At 40.2% G+C, this 13,272-nt stretch overlaps 1 pseudogene; it reads left to right on the forward strand.

Moving 5' to 3' along the window:
- Positions 1 to 10,491: 10,491 nt before the first annotated feature.
- LOC133082648 (olfactory receptor 13H1-like) lies at positions 10,492 to 12,534 on the forward strand (annotated as a pseudogene).
- Positions 12,535 to 13,272: the final 738 nt, after the last annotated feature.

Genomic DNA, 13,272 nt, shown 5'->3' on the forward strand with positions numbered 1-13,272 from the left:
AGTATAGCTGACCCTTCCCAACCACTAAGGACACTCCGTTCATAGTTGCTTGGCCTGAAAAGTCTCAAGTGGCTGGAACCTACTCACGGTCACTAAATTCAAGCTTTCAGAAGAAATATTGGCTGGAACTTTGTGTCTTCATCTTTTTTTTTCTTTTTAGAAATATAAAATCTCTGTCTAATAGCACTTTTTCATCCCTAAGCCTAGAGTCAAGTGGAACAAATGCAGAGAAGTTGTCCTATTTTCTGCGCAGTTAAGAAATGGGGAATTCAATGTGTTTACAATGAGAGCAACATTAAAATAGCTCATGCTACATTGCCAAATGAAGGATAACAGACATAAACACTGTCTTTTAAAAGATTCTTTTAGAAGAAACAGTATGAATCGAATCATTTACTGAAGTACTGTTTGAACAGATGGTGTGATTAACAGCTAACATGTAAGCCATCTTGGGAGCTTATGGAAAAGTAAACAAGTGGAGCTAAAAAGAAATCACTTTATTCCCCAAAAGCGTCTTTCATTCATTTTACTAGGAAAATTGGAAAGTCTGTGATTCCTTGGGGGATGTAGGAGTGAGCAGGGAGAGTCTCTTTAGAGCAAGACCACATCAGTGCCAGGTTGAGTTCTGAATTTGCTTCCTGAGGGATGAGATGGGTCAGAGCAGTCAAACCCCCAGCACAGCTGACCCTTGGAACCACTAAGGACACTCTTCACCTCTACTTGTCTTGGAAGACCTCATGTGCAAGGGGTGAAGAGAAGGGAGTTAAGAGTTGAGAACCAATTATGTAAGAGGCACTCTGCCGGGAACATCACACACACTCTTTCCTCTAAGGCCAGCTCACAATGGCCCCAGGAGTCACATGTTATAAGGCCAATTTCCCAAACGGGAAATTGACGTCGGAAAAGGGGGAAACCATCTCCTAAGACCACGTAGCTACTTCCTCTGTGGAGTTGCCATTGAAACTGTTGAGTTTCAGAGCTCTTAGGAGAGGCAGCTGATTACAGAGAGAAGAGCACTGACCAGGACATCTGGAGATACAGGTATGAAAGTCTCCTCTGCTAGCTAGTGCCTTAGGGGCAGACTGTATTCCCTTCTGGGCTGCAATTTCTCCATCTTTAAAATGTGGGCAGGGACTTCCCTGGTGGTTCAGTGGTTAAGAATCCACCTGCTGATGCAGGGGACGTGGGTTCAATCCCTGGTCCTGGAAGATCCCACGTGCTGCGGAGCAGCTAAGCCCGTGCACCACAACTACTGAGCCTGCACTCTAGAGCCCACGAGCCACAACTACTGGCCCCGTGTGCCACAACTACTGAAGCCCGCGCGCCTAGAGCGCGTGCTCCACAACAAGAGAAGCCACTGCAACGAGAAGCCCGTGCACCACAACGAAGAGTAACCCCTGCTCCCCGCAACTAGAGAAAGCCTGCGTGCAGCAACGAAGACCCAACACAGCCAAAAAATAATTTTTTTAATAATAAAATAAAATGTGGGCACTGTATCAGATGGGCTCCAAGGTCCTCATTTGGGTATGAAAACGGTATCAGAATATCACACCGGCTTCCCCAGCCCCATTCCTGACCTTCATCAACTGACATGAGGAAGAAGCCTTGCACATTGGTACAGCTCTAGCCTTTGGGCCACCGCCCACTTAGACAAATCTCCAGGTATTGGCTGACCCTTGACAGAGCCCTTTCCCTACTGCCTTCACCATAGAACATTCCATTAGTGACGGCCCACCACAGGTTGCCCAAGTGTTCTTTCATTTATCTAATATCTGTGGGTGTGTAGTAACATTCCACGCCCTGTGCTACATATGGTGGAAAGGAAACAACGGTGGGCAGGAAGGACACAGCGTCTCTCCTCCCAAAATTAGACCCAGAGTTGGAGACACACGAGTGAACGGATAATAAAAATATAGAGGCGTAAGTGTGAACATAAGAAAAGGAACCAGATTTCTTCCTGAGGAGTCAAGGTATGCTGCCCCAAGGTAGTGATGTTGGCACCAAATTAATACATGTTTTATCATCCATCCAGATATTTAGAATCATCCAGGTAACTACCGCAGATTTGCTGGCCTTTCATCCTGGCATTTGGTACCACTTAGACCCACATGTTGGATTCCCAGGCCATTTAGAACCAAAAGTTGTCAAAAAGGCAATGAAATCTTTTATGTTTCCAAAGATAGAGAATTAATTAAGGAGGAAAGCAACTTTAGTGTTAATAATCTAGAAATAAACTCTTCCTCTTGGGCCTGTTCTTGTAAATACTTCTGAACTCTTTCATGTGAACAGCCTTCTAATTGCATCTCTGGGACCTAATCCTGGAGGGTTTGAAATGGTTTCCCTTTGCAACTTTAAAACCTTTGATACTGTGTCCCCTGGCAGGTGTGATTCCACTCCTTCCCTGGCCGTTTTAATAAATGGACTTGGGAGTGTTCCTCTCCCCATTTACTAACGGTGCTGCTGCTTTTGAGTTACATTTGGAATTCACTTCAGGTCTCTACGAAATGGAAAGGAAAAGCCTACTGCTACTGCACGTTCTGTGTTCATACATGACACTGCTCAGCCCAAGGATTCTTTCCTGGTGTGGAATGATCCACTGGAACACTGCTCCAGGTCAACAGAAGAAAGAAATTCCTATAACACCTCAGATGCCTCTCTGCAAGGATACTTACCACTTTGCCCCTCACCTTATAGTTACTTGTGTCCAAGAGTCACCCCTCCCCTGTGCAAGTCAGCTGTGAGTCCCTGCAGGCATCAACAGTGTTTTGGTTTTCCTGGGGTGCTATGTGCCAAGGGCCAATGTCTTGTATGAGGAGGTGCTCATCCAATATTGGGCCAACGTCCAAATTTCCAATGTTGCTTTATTGGTCTCTCGATACTGTTTTATTCTCACGTAAAGCTTGCCATAATTCATTCTCAAAGTCAGCCATCTTCATTCTTTTCCATATGGCATCAATATTGCTTCATTTTTTTACCGGGTGCTAAAAGTTATACTCTAAACTCCTTAATTCAGAGGAGTTTTCCATTTTTAAAAAAACATTATATCTGTTCATCTCCAGTAATTTTCATAAAATCTGACTTCTGGCCTTAGGGACCATATGCTTCTCCTGGGGGAGAAAGGAATGGTATAATTGGTTCTTTAATTTACCACACTGGACCGTTCTTTAGGGTACAATCCAATCAAGGGCCAACAAGGGTAAATAAAGGATTGTAATAATTCTTTCTAAGTTTATAAAGAATTTATTTTTACAATGCTTACATTTATTTTCTATGAAAAACTTTGTATTGACTTCTTTATTGGTTAAAAAGTCAAATGTTATTTACCATGATTTTTGATGGTCTATTTTACATGGACCATAAGAAACCAAACATACCTGAAATCAAAGAGCAAGAAGAGTCCTTAACAATTGTCTACTGCCATGGGAAAATGCTTGAGTGGGAAACAGGTCCCAGCATTTTCTATAGTTTGACATAATGACTGTGAAAATAGGCATAGGAATAGGGAAAGAGCCCAAATGTTGTTAATGACCATGACTGAACAGTACAATTCTCTGTGGTTTCAGTTCAATTACCTACAGTTTTCTGTGGCTTTCATGTTTTCTCTTTTGATTGGAAAAAAATGTTGATTAAAAAGAGTAATTGTCCAGTGAGAGTCACTTGTTTTACACAGGAGAAATGAAAGTCCCGGGTGTTTTGGCACAACCAGGACAAGAAATCTGGCCACAGGACATCTAGACTAAGTTGTTCCTTGACTTAAGATTTGGTGAAGACATAGAATTCTATTTTTCAATTACTCTAAAATTTCAGTAAAATAAGAATTCTACGCATTTGAAAACCTGGCACTCATTCTAGAGTCAAGTAGGAAATGTGGTTTTACATAAGCAATGGATATGCTGACTAGACTTCCACTCTCTTTTAGATGCAACAGTCATTTGGACTCATTGTCTTACAGGGATCCCCTTGCCCTGCTCTAGTTTCTCTTCTCAGTCATTTGCTCTACCCAACTGCCCGTTGCCAACAGTGGCTTCAGTCGTCCAAGGATGCTCATAACCTCTGGTGCAAAAGGAGATTAGACTGTTTTGGTAAAGGGCTGCCAATGCTCTGGATATGAATTAGTTTCACTGAAAGAAACCTGAACTTTTACATGATGGGTGCTAATTCCTGCTAATTGCTATCACCTCATAATTAGATTGGCAGAAATTTCACTCCAGGGACAGGGGATATGAAAACTGGTAGGCTTAAAAGCAGCCTTCTCAGAGGATTCTGAGACTGGGGACTGTGAGATCAACAGCATGTTTCCAGGCCTTAGTTCTATGAGGGATTCAGAGGGCACAGACAACCACAAATTAGTGCTGTTAGCCACAGGACACGAGACCTGTAGATGCCTGAGGGACTGCTATTTGCAGCAACCTGTAGGGCACAGGTGATCTCCAATTAGTATAATGCAAAAAGCAAATGCAAGGTATCAGCTAGGCTATTGGATAGGATTTCAAGAATAATCACCATCCCTTCTAGACCAGCAGTTGGTAAAACTGCAGCATGAGAGCCAAAACCGGCCCACTGCCTGTTTTTGTAGGTAAAGTTTTATTACAGTACAACCATGCCCATTCTTTTTCATAATCCCTGTAGCTACTTTTGTGCTACAATGGTAGAGGTGAATAGTTGCAACAGAGACCTATGGCCTCCAAAATCTAAAATATTCCTGATGACAGAAAAACTTAGCCAACCCCTGTTCTAGATCATAAAGGAAAAAAGTTGGAAGAAATAATCCTGAAAGGAAGCCAGGATAAAAGGGAGTTAAAGAAATCCCAACCTACAGTGTTGAAGCTTAGTAATAAAAGAGCTTAACATAGAGAAGGAAGGGCAGGGGAAAACTGTATATTCCGGGACTATGTATGAGGATATTTCTATAAGGGTGATTCTGGATCATCTAAGCTGATGTTGGCAAACTACACCCTGCCAGTCAAACCTGGCTCACCACGTGTTTTTGTAATTGAAGTTTTATTGGAACACAATCACACCCAGTCATTTATATATTTTCTATGACTGTAGCATCATTACAAAAAAAGAATTCAGTAACTGGCTAAGACATTTAACTCTTCATTTATACTCAAGCCCCCTCCTCTTCTGGCCTTTCCCAAATTGTAAGACCTCTGAATCAGCTTTAAGGGCTCTTTTTCTCCATCCTAGATTTGCCTACTGTTCTCCAGCTGTTCCAGCCTCATTTCCAATCTTATCATCCATTATTCCCAGTAATCTGCAAGGACAAATAAAAGGGGCTTTACCTTCAGGCAATATTTTGGCTTCATGATTACATGCCATATCCCAAATCATGAGTAACAGAGTATACTTGAAGTTTTAAAATTTAATATCTGCTTAAACAAAATTTTCCTAACGTATTGATTAATGAATTAATGCTATGTTGGAAGGTCTCCAGTGACATGCCCAGGGCCATGTTTTGTCCAACATTTTTATCAAATGACCTCGATAAAAACCCAGAAGACACATTTGTCAAATTTTTGATGACACAAAGAAAGTAAGAAGTGCTTAGGTAAAGTTTCCGATACCAGAATTAGCATTCAAAAAGACCTCAAAAGGAAGGGAATTCTGAGCTGAACTGAACAAGGATGAGCATTGCTTAGCAAATGGTAAAGTTGAGCCTTGAGGTTGAAAGAAAATCAGCTTTACAGTTACAGGAAGTGGACTAACTGGTTTGAGAGTAGTTTGTGTGGAAAAATCAGGGCTAGTGGACTTACTTCCTTGCTAAGCATAATACTACTAAAAATAGCTGGCTATCCTAGGATGACTTATTAGAAGAATGCTGCCACAATCTGTAGTTTCTCCATAATGGACATTGGTCATCCCATGTTTTCAGAAGGGTGTCTGGTTCAAAGGGACACTCTTCAAGAGTACACGGGGGAAAAAATCAAGTATATTCTCAGGAGTAGTTCTGGGTTTGTGATTGAGAGGCCTTAGAACTAACTATATCATCTGAGTTGAGATGGAAGGACTACAGAATGCTTAACTTGGGAAAAAATACTCCGTGAGGTTAGTGTCATTAGTGAGTTTCTACGGTAATACTAAGTCCCACACAGGGTTTGAAGGGTTTCCTAGGACGTGAGACTTTCAAGTGGTAAAACCAAGAAAGGCTGGGACAAGCCAGGATGATTGGTTACCCTACACTATGCTTCAGCCACACTTATCTGCTATCTATTCAGCAAATAGTTAAACCTGTTCTTGCCCTAGAGTCTTAGCACTTGCTGTTCCCTCTCCCTGGAACTCTCTTCACCTAAATTTTCACATAGTTCCTTTGTGTCCTTTTGATCTCAACTCAAACATTACCTTCCTTGAAAGCTAACATCTAATGTATAATAACAATCTTGTTCCAGCACTCTCTTTCATATCACTGTTTCCTTCATAACAGTTATTACTATATCAATTGCTTTATTTGCTACTTCTTGTTCTCACTATCATCCCAATAGAGTATAAGTCAAATAAGAAGGTAAGCCTTGTCTCTTTTTGTTCATTGTTGTATCCTCAGCAACTTTAACAGAACTGGACACATGGTATGAACTCAATAAATATTTGTTGAATGGACAAATGAATGAATGATTCTGCCTGACTATAAAGCCTATATTGAATTCTCTCACAGACACACCAAAAAGCTCTGAGAAAAATATCCACAAGATAAATAAAATCCAGGTACTTAGTAAACTTTCAGATTAGGCCACACAGATCAGGACACTGTAGGGATGGGTCTAGTAGAATCTGACTACAAGGCAGGAAAGCTGCTGTCAGTTAGGCCTTATGAGGTTGCCACGCAAGTACTGTCTACACCCAGGAGATCTGAGTCTGGGCTGTTTGCATGTTCTGTGCTGTGCTCTTGAAGTGGAAAGGGTCTATTTTCACCTTAAATCTCATGATTCTCTGCCTCTGGTCAAACTATCATCAGAGCCTTTAAGAAATTTGAAATTAAAAGATTGAGAGAAAAGACATCTATGGTCTCATAGCCAACTTCCCTTTTAGAAATATTGGCTATAGACTTTCTTTCTATTATGAACTCCCAGATGATATGGTTATTTTCTCCCAAGATTCTGGTCCATTCCATCATAATTAAGTCCACAGCATCATTTCCCCTCAATGCTTCTTTAACCTTCTGAGAAATGAAATTGTCAGCAAGGCAAATCCCAAATTTATAAGATGCCTTGCTTTTACCAGACTGAGACTTCCATCAAATGCCTGGACAGCTGAAGCTTTCCATTCCTACTGTAGCTTGCCTCTATGCCAGTTCTGTAATCTTCATTAGGGAAGCATCAACCATGTCCTCCATGAAATATTTCCTTGATGGCGCTGCAATTACTTTCAATTTGTATGCCACTACAAATGTTCATCATCTTATTCTCCTTCACATTTTGTGAATTTCCACATAGGTTTAATATATTTTTTTATATATGGGTGTGAGAAGGTCCCTAGGATAGAATCACACAGAAAATTCTTGAGGAAAGGGTAACTCACATAAGCAGAACCTTACCATCAGCCCTCTGTGGAAGGAGTGACCCACAAAAGCCTGATATGAAGTGACTCTCTGGGTGAAAGTTCTCCTTTTCTGTTGTCTTTCTACAGAGCACTGCTCTGTCAATCGATACATTTTTTTGCACCAAGAAATTGACAAGTAAAAACTTCAGGAAAAAAATTGTTCAGGGTCAGATAGCCAAAAACAGATAGCATGATTAAATGCAATATAAAAATACCTGAATGGAAAAATCCATTTAGTGAAAGTGACATCAAGAGCTTTTATTTCAGCAAACATCTTTCAAGAGTTTCCTCTGTGCAAGGTAGTGTTCCAAAGAAAATGGAGATGACTCAGATATGGTCGCTAAATCAAGGGGCTCACAGCTTCCAAAATGTACACTCAGTCTTACTTCCATTATACAGGGTCAAAAGTCCCTCAAGTTAAAAAAAAAAAAACTAAATAAAAATTGAACTCACAATCATACTTGGGAGAGAATTGGATTGAAAAATATAGCATATCTTTGGAAGACCCAGTAAACACAAAATTAAGTTATACAATCATACTATGATGTACATTTTGATCCCCCAAATTCCTCAATATAAATTCTTTATAGCACTATCTGAACATTTAACTTGCTATCAGAAGAGAAAGTAAATGAAGAACTGCCCAGACAGAAGAAAGTTTCTCCTTGAGGAAAACCAGCCCTGGTTCCCAACCACCACCATATTTACTGACCAGAACCATTGCTATAGGGAACATTCACTGAAATGCTCATTAACCAAGTTAGGAGGAAAGTGAACATTATTTTATTTTATTTTATTTATTTATTTTTTTAATAAATTTATTTATTTATTTATATTTATTTTTGGCTGTGTTGGGTCTTCGTTTCTGTGCGAGGGCTTTCTCCAGTTGCGGCGAGCGGGGGCCACTCTTCATCGCGGTGCGCGGGCCTCTCACCGTCGCGGCCTCTCCCGTTGCGGAGCACAGGCTCCAGACGCGCAGGCTCAGTAGTTGTGGCTCACGGGCTTAGTCGCTCCGCGGCATGTGGCATCTTCCCAGACCAGGGCTCGAACCCGTGTCCCCTGCATTGGCAGGCAGATTCTTAACCACTGCGCCACCAGGGAAGCCCGTGAACATTATTTTAATGAGCGGAATATAGCAGATGTCTCCTCCTCCTTATTTGTTTTCTCTCTCCCTATTTGCATTAGGCAACTTAATTACAAAGCGGGGATATCGCTTAAATCCCCAAAGTGGAAACTGTTCTTCAAGTCTGAGGTTATAAGTTCTTAAACCCACCACAAGATTATCCAAATTTCCAAAGTTCCTTCTTGCATTTGAATTGTGGCTTCTTTTAATACTACCTAAATATTTTTGGTCTGTAAGTAGACTATACACTTCTGGCAGACACCAATACTTTAAAAATATCTCAATGTATTCAGAAAGGACATCTCCTCAATTTATTTTTCTGTGGCTGGGAACAAAGTAACAGAATTTTGGACACCTCTAGAAGAAATATCATTCTAATATTTGCACAGGCAAAGAAAAACTGCATGTCGTGAACTGGCAACTATATTATTATTATAAGGCTAGAAAATGAATTTTTTTAGTGTTTTTTAGACACCAACCTTTCATGGTAGCCTTATTACAAGCCAACTCTGTGTAAATAAAAGAAAAAGATATTTAACAAGTAGAAATAAATGTGCATGATTCACCAGCACAGTTAACTCAAGATTTTCCAACCTTATAACCACAACCGATAGGAAGATTTATCACCACAGCTGCCTGTGTTAAACCTCTTTTCCTTGCAGTTGAAGGAATCAAATTTCTTCTTGGAGATTAGTCATTTGTGGGGGTGTCGCCAACTGCAAAATGCTTCTGTTATGAATGAGGTGCACTTCTCTGTTACTGTCCTCCAGCCCTAAGTCAGTGAGTGATTTTCATCTCTATATAGGTCTTTTCCCACCTACCATCAGGAACAAATTTTAATGACTTACACAGTCAAACTTTCTTTAGTTGTTACTCAAACCGAAAACTTCAGATGGTATTGTTTCTGGTAACATGATAACCTTACAAGGAAAGGTAGGATGAAATAACATTTCGGCACATGTTTACAAGGATGAAATCTAAGCTGAAGGAAAGGTCTATGTGGGGTGTGAAAGTGGGAAGGGAGCTAAAGTTTCTTGGGTGGTATAATTGTGCCAGGCACTGTGTTAGGTTCTTTATAGAAATAAACTCTTCTAATTCTTGGAACAGTCCTGCCAGAGGCTAGGCGATATTCCCATTTCACGTATGAGAAAACTGAATTTCTCAAGATTATGCAGCTTGTTAGTGGCTGAACCAGAATTTAGACTTTGATCCAGCTGACTCCCTTGCTTTTGCTCTGTATTTCAACATACTGCCTATTGAGCATGAAGAATTACCTAATTATATGCAGCACTAATATAACTATACAATAAGGAGAGATTTGATTCTGTGTCTAAATAAGAGAATCTTTTTTTTTAACATCTTTATTGGAGAATAATTGCTTTACAATGGTGTGTTAGTTTCTGCTTTATAACAAAGTGAATCAGCTATACATTTACATATGTTCCCATATCTCTTCCCTCTTGCATCTCCCTCCCTCCCACCCTCCCTATCCCACCCCTCTAGGTGGTCACAAAGCACCGAGCTGATCTCCCTGTGCTATGCGGCTGCTTCCCACTAGCTATTTTATATTTGGTAGTGTATATATGTCCATGCCACTTAAAGCCAAAGGAGTCTTCAATGGGTCATCTGTTTTACTCCCTACTGAAAGCATATAAAACTGACAGGGCTCTGTCTTTTTCTTTCTTTTATTTTTAAACACTTCTGGAAACATGCATTCCAAAATTTGCCTTGTCCCTCTTCACAATTTCTGGTAACTGTTGTCTTCATGAAATCCTTTTATCTAATAAGATTTTCCCATCACCCTTTAAGCTCTTGTTTGGAACTATATGGAGATGGCAGGATCTGCACATGGTAAGTTTCTGTCATTTGAAAATGGATGTCAGAACAATTAAACAGTGAGATTTCAATAAATCCACCAGTTGCTTGGTTTATTTCATGTCATTTTGGCTTGTGATGTTTTTCCATTGAATTGACTGATAGTTTTAGCTACATATACACTGTCTAATTTAACATGCATAGGTGGTTTTAATATGACATACGAGAACAACAACCAAAAAAAAAAAAAAAGTTGAAAAGCAAAGAAGTATTTGAAGTATTTCAAGCATTCACAACTGGATCACTGAGCTTAAACTTAAAACTGATTACTTGCTGAGTAATATTCCAAGTAATAATTTTTAAGTTTAAGCTCAATGATCCAGTTGTAAAAAAAAAAAATATTACTTGCTAATTAATGAACCAGCTTAAATAAAGCCGACTATAAACGAGCGTTTTAGGTGGGGAGATGTAGCATATTTGCCTCTTTTTTTTTTGGGGGGGGGGGGGCCAAGAATTGGGCTTCCCTGGTGGCGCAGTGGTTGAGAATCTGCCTGCCAATGCAGGGGACACGGGTTCGAGCCCTGGTCTGGGAAGATCCCACGTGCCGCGGAGCAGCTTGGCCTGTGAGCCACAATTACTGAGCCTGCGCGTCTGGAGCCTGTGCTCCGCAACAAGAGAGGCCATGATAGTGAGAGGCCCGCGCACCGCAATGAAGAGTAGCCCCCGCTCGCCGCAACTAGAGAAATCCCTCGCACAGAAACGAAGACCCAACACAGCCATAAATAAATAAATAAATACTTTAAAAAAAAAAAAAGAATAAAGTCAATCATCTAGCTACGCCCCTTTATGAGAGTAATAATTCTGTTTAACCCACTGTTAATGATTGTCTTAGTATCTAACAGTCCAAACAACTTAATAAGCCTTTCCTGATATACGGTTCTACAAGACAGAAAAGCAACGAGAAAACCTATATTTCCACCATTGGAAATACTTGAACAGCTGAGTCTAACCCAGTAAAACAAATGACACACAATAATCAGAGCTCCAGAACAGGAACTCTAACAGGCTATTGAGATGCTACTCTTCTTATTTTCCTCGTGTAGGTGACATTATGTTTTGTCTTCTTTCCTAGTACTTGAGACAATTAAATGGGCAGTCTAAAGAGAGACAATGCCTCTGAGGGGACTGAATTCATCCTTGTTGGATTTTCCCAACAGCCTCAAATCCAGGCTGCCTTCTTCTTAGGACTGCTGTTTTTCTACCTGGTCACAATGTTTGGGAACAATCTATTGTTGTTGTAGTGAGATGGGATTCTCGACTTCATACCCCTACGTATTTTCTTCTTAGTAATTTATCCTTCCTTGATATCTGTTACTCCACCAGCTCGGAGCCATATATGTTGGCCCAATGCTTCAGGGACTTCTGCACCATTTCCTATACCAGCTGTTATGCCCAGATGACCACATCCCTCTTTCTGGGGATGACAGTGTCTCCTTGCTATCATGGCTTATGGCAGGTTTGTTGCAATCTCCAATCCCCCGCGTTACACCATCATTATGAACAATCGGGTTTGCATACAGTTGGCCTTGGGAACCTGGGCCAGTGCCTTCTTAGTAGCAGTCACACCAATCATTGCAATCCCTGCTCATTATTGTGGGCATAATATCATCAACCATTTTACCTGTGAGATCGAGGCCCTGCTGAAGCTTGTCTGCTCAGACACCCCTGTCAGTCTAATTCTGGGTCTGGTTATCAGTGTGTTCACACTGCCTCTGCCATTCACCTTCATCCTCATTTCCTACTTTTGCATTGTTGCTGCCATGCTGAAGATCTGTTCTGAGGAGGCCAGACTTAACGCCTTCTCCACTTGTGGATCCCATGTAACTGTGGTCACCGTATTTTATGGGCCAGCCATCTAAATGTACCTGAAACCTCAGTCAGAGGAATATCAGGAAGAAGACAAAGTCATCTCAATATTTTACGAAGCAGTTACCCCCATGTTAAATCCCCTCATTTATACTCTGAGAAATAAGGATGTAAAAGGTGACTTAGGAAGTTAGCCAAAGGAAATGAAAAATCCTAATGGCTCTCTTTATAAGCCTCTCCAATGTGCAAGAAAAAAAATGAAAACTCAGTCCATAAAATTTCAATTTATGTTTTTAAAAACAAACAACAACAACGAAAATCTTAGTGAGCATTCTTTCCGTGGTCATCACTAGGCGCTCATCAAGTCTACCGTGAATGTTAACATTTTGTCAAGCCATATTAAGAGCTAAAGCCATGAATGTGCGCAAAATAGTTCACAAAGAGAATAATAGTAGTAGGTAGGCAAAGGTGACTGCTACAGCCATAGTAGCCCATCAGGAAGAAGTTTCTTTTCTGGGATATAAAGCACAAGATTTTTGCAACCAAACATCTTTGCATTTGCCACACAAGATAGATAGAATTCATATACAGGACAGTGGCTATGCAACCATAATATAGCATTTGCTCCTCACATCACATTTTATAGATGTCTGACCCAATTTTGAACCTAATAGACAAATGACCTCTCACTTCCCACATTTAGGTGATAATATCTCATGCCAAGAAATATCTTTTGTTTGTAAAACACTTTATCATTTAAAAAGTGTTTTTAAATAAATTATTCTAGTTTATACTTATAATTTCTTATTTTAAAATAGTTTGCATATTATACATATTAATAAATATTTTCTCAACCAACATTTGTTTCTGCAAATATTAAATTTCCATCATATCAATTTCTTATAAAAATGTCTAAACTGAAATTGTTATTC

The sequence above is a fragment of the Eubalaena glacialis genome, chromosome X, assembly GCF_028564815.1.
Source record: "Eubalaena glacialis isolate mEubGla1 chromosome X, mEubGla1.1.hap2.+ XY, whole genome shotgun sequence".
Classification (NCBI taxonomy): Eukaryota; Metazoa; Chordata; class Mammalia; order Artiodactyla; family Balaenidae; genus Eubalaena; species Eubalaena glacialis.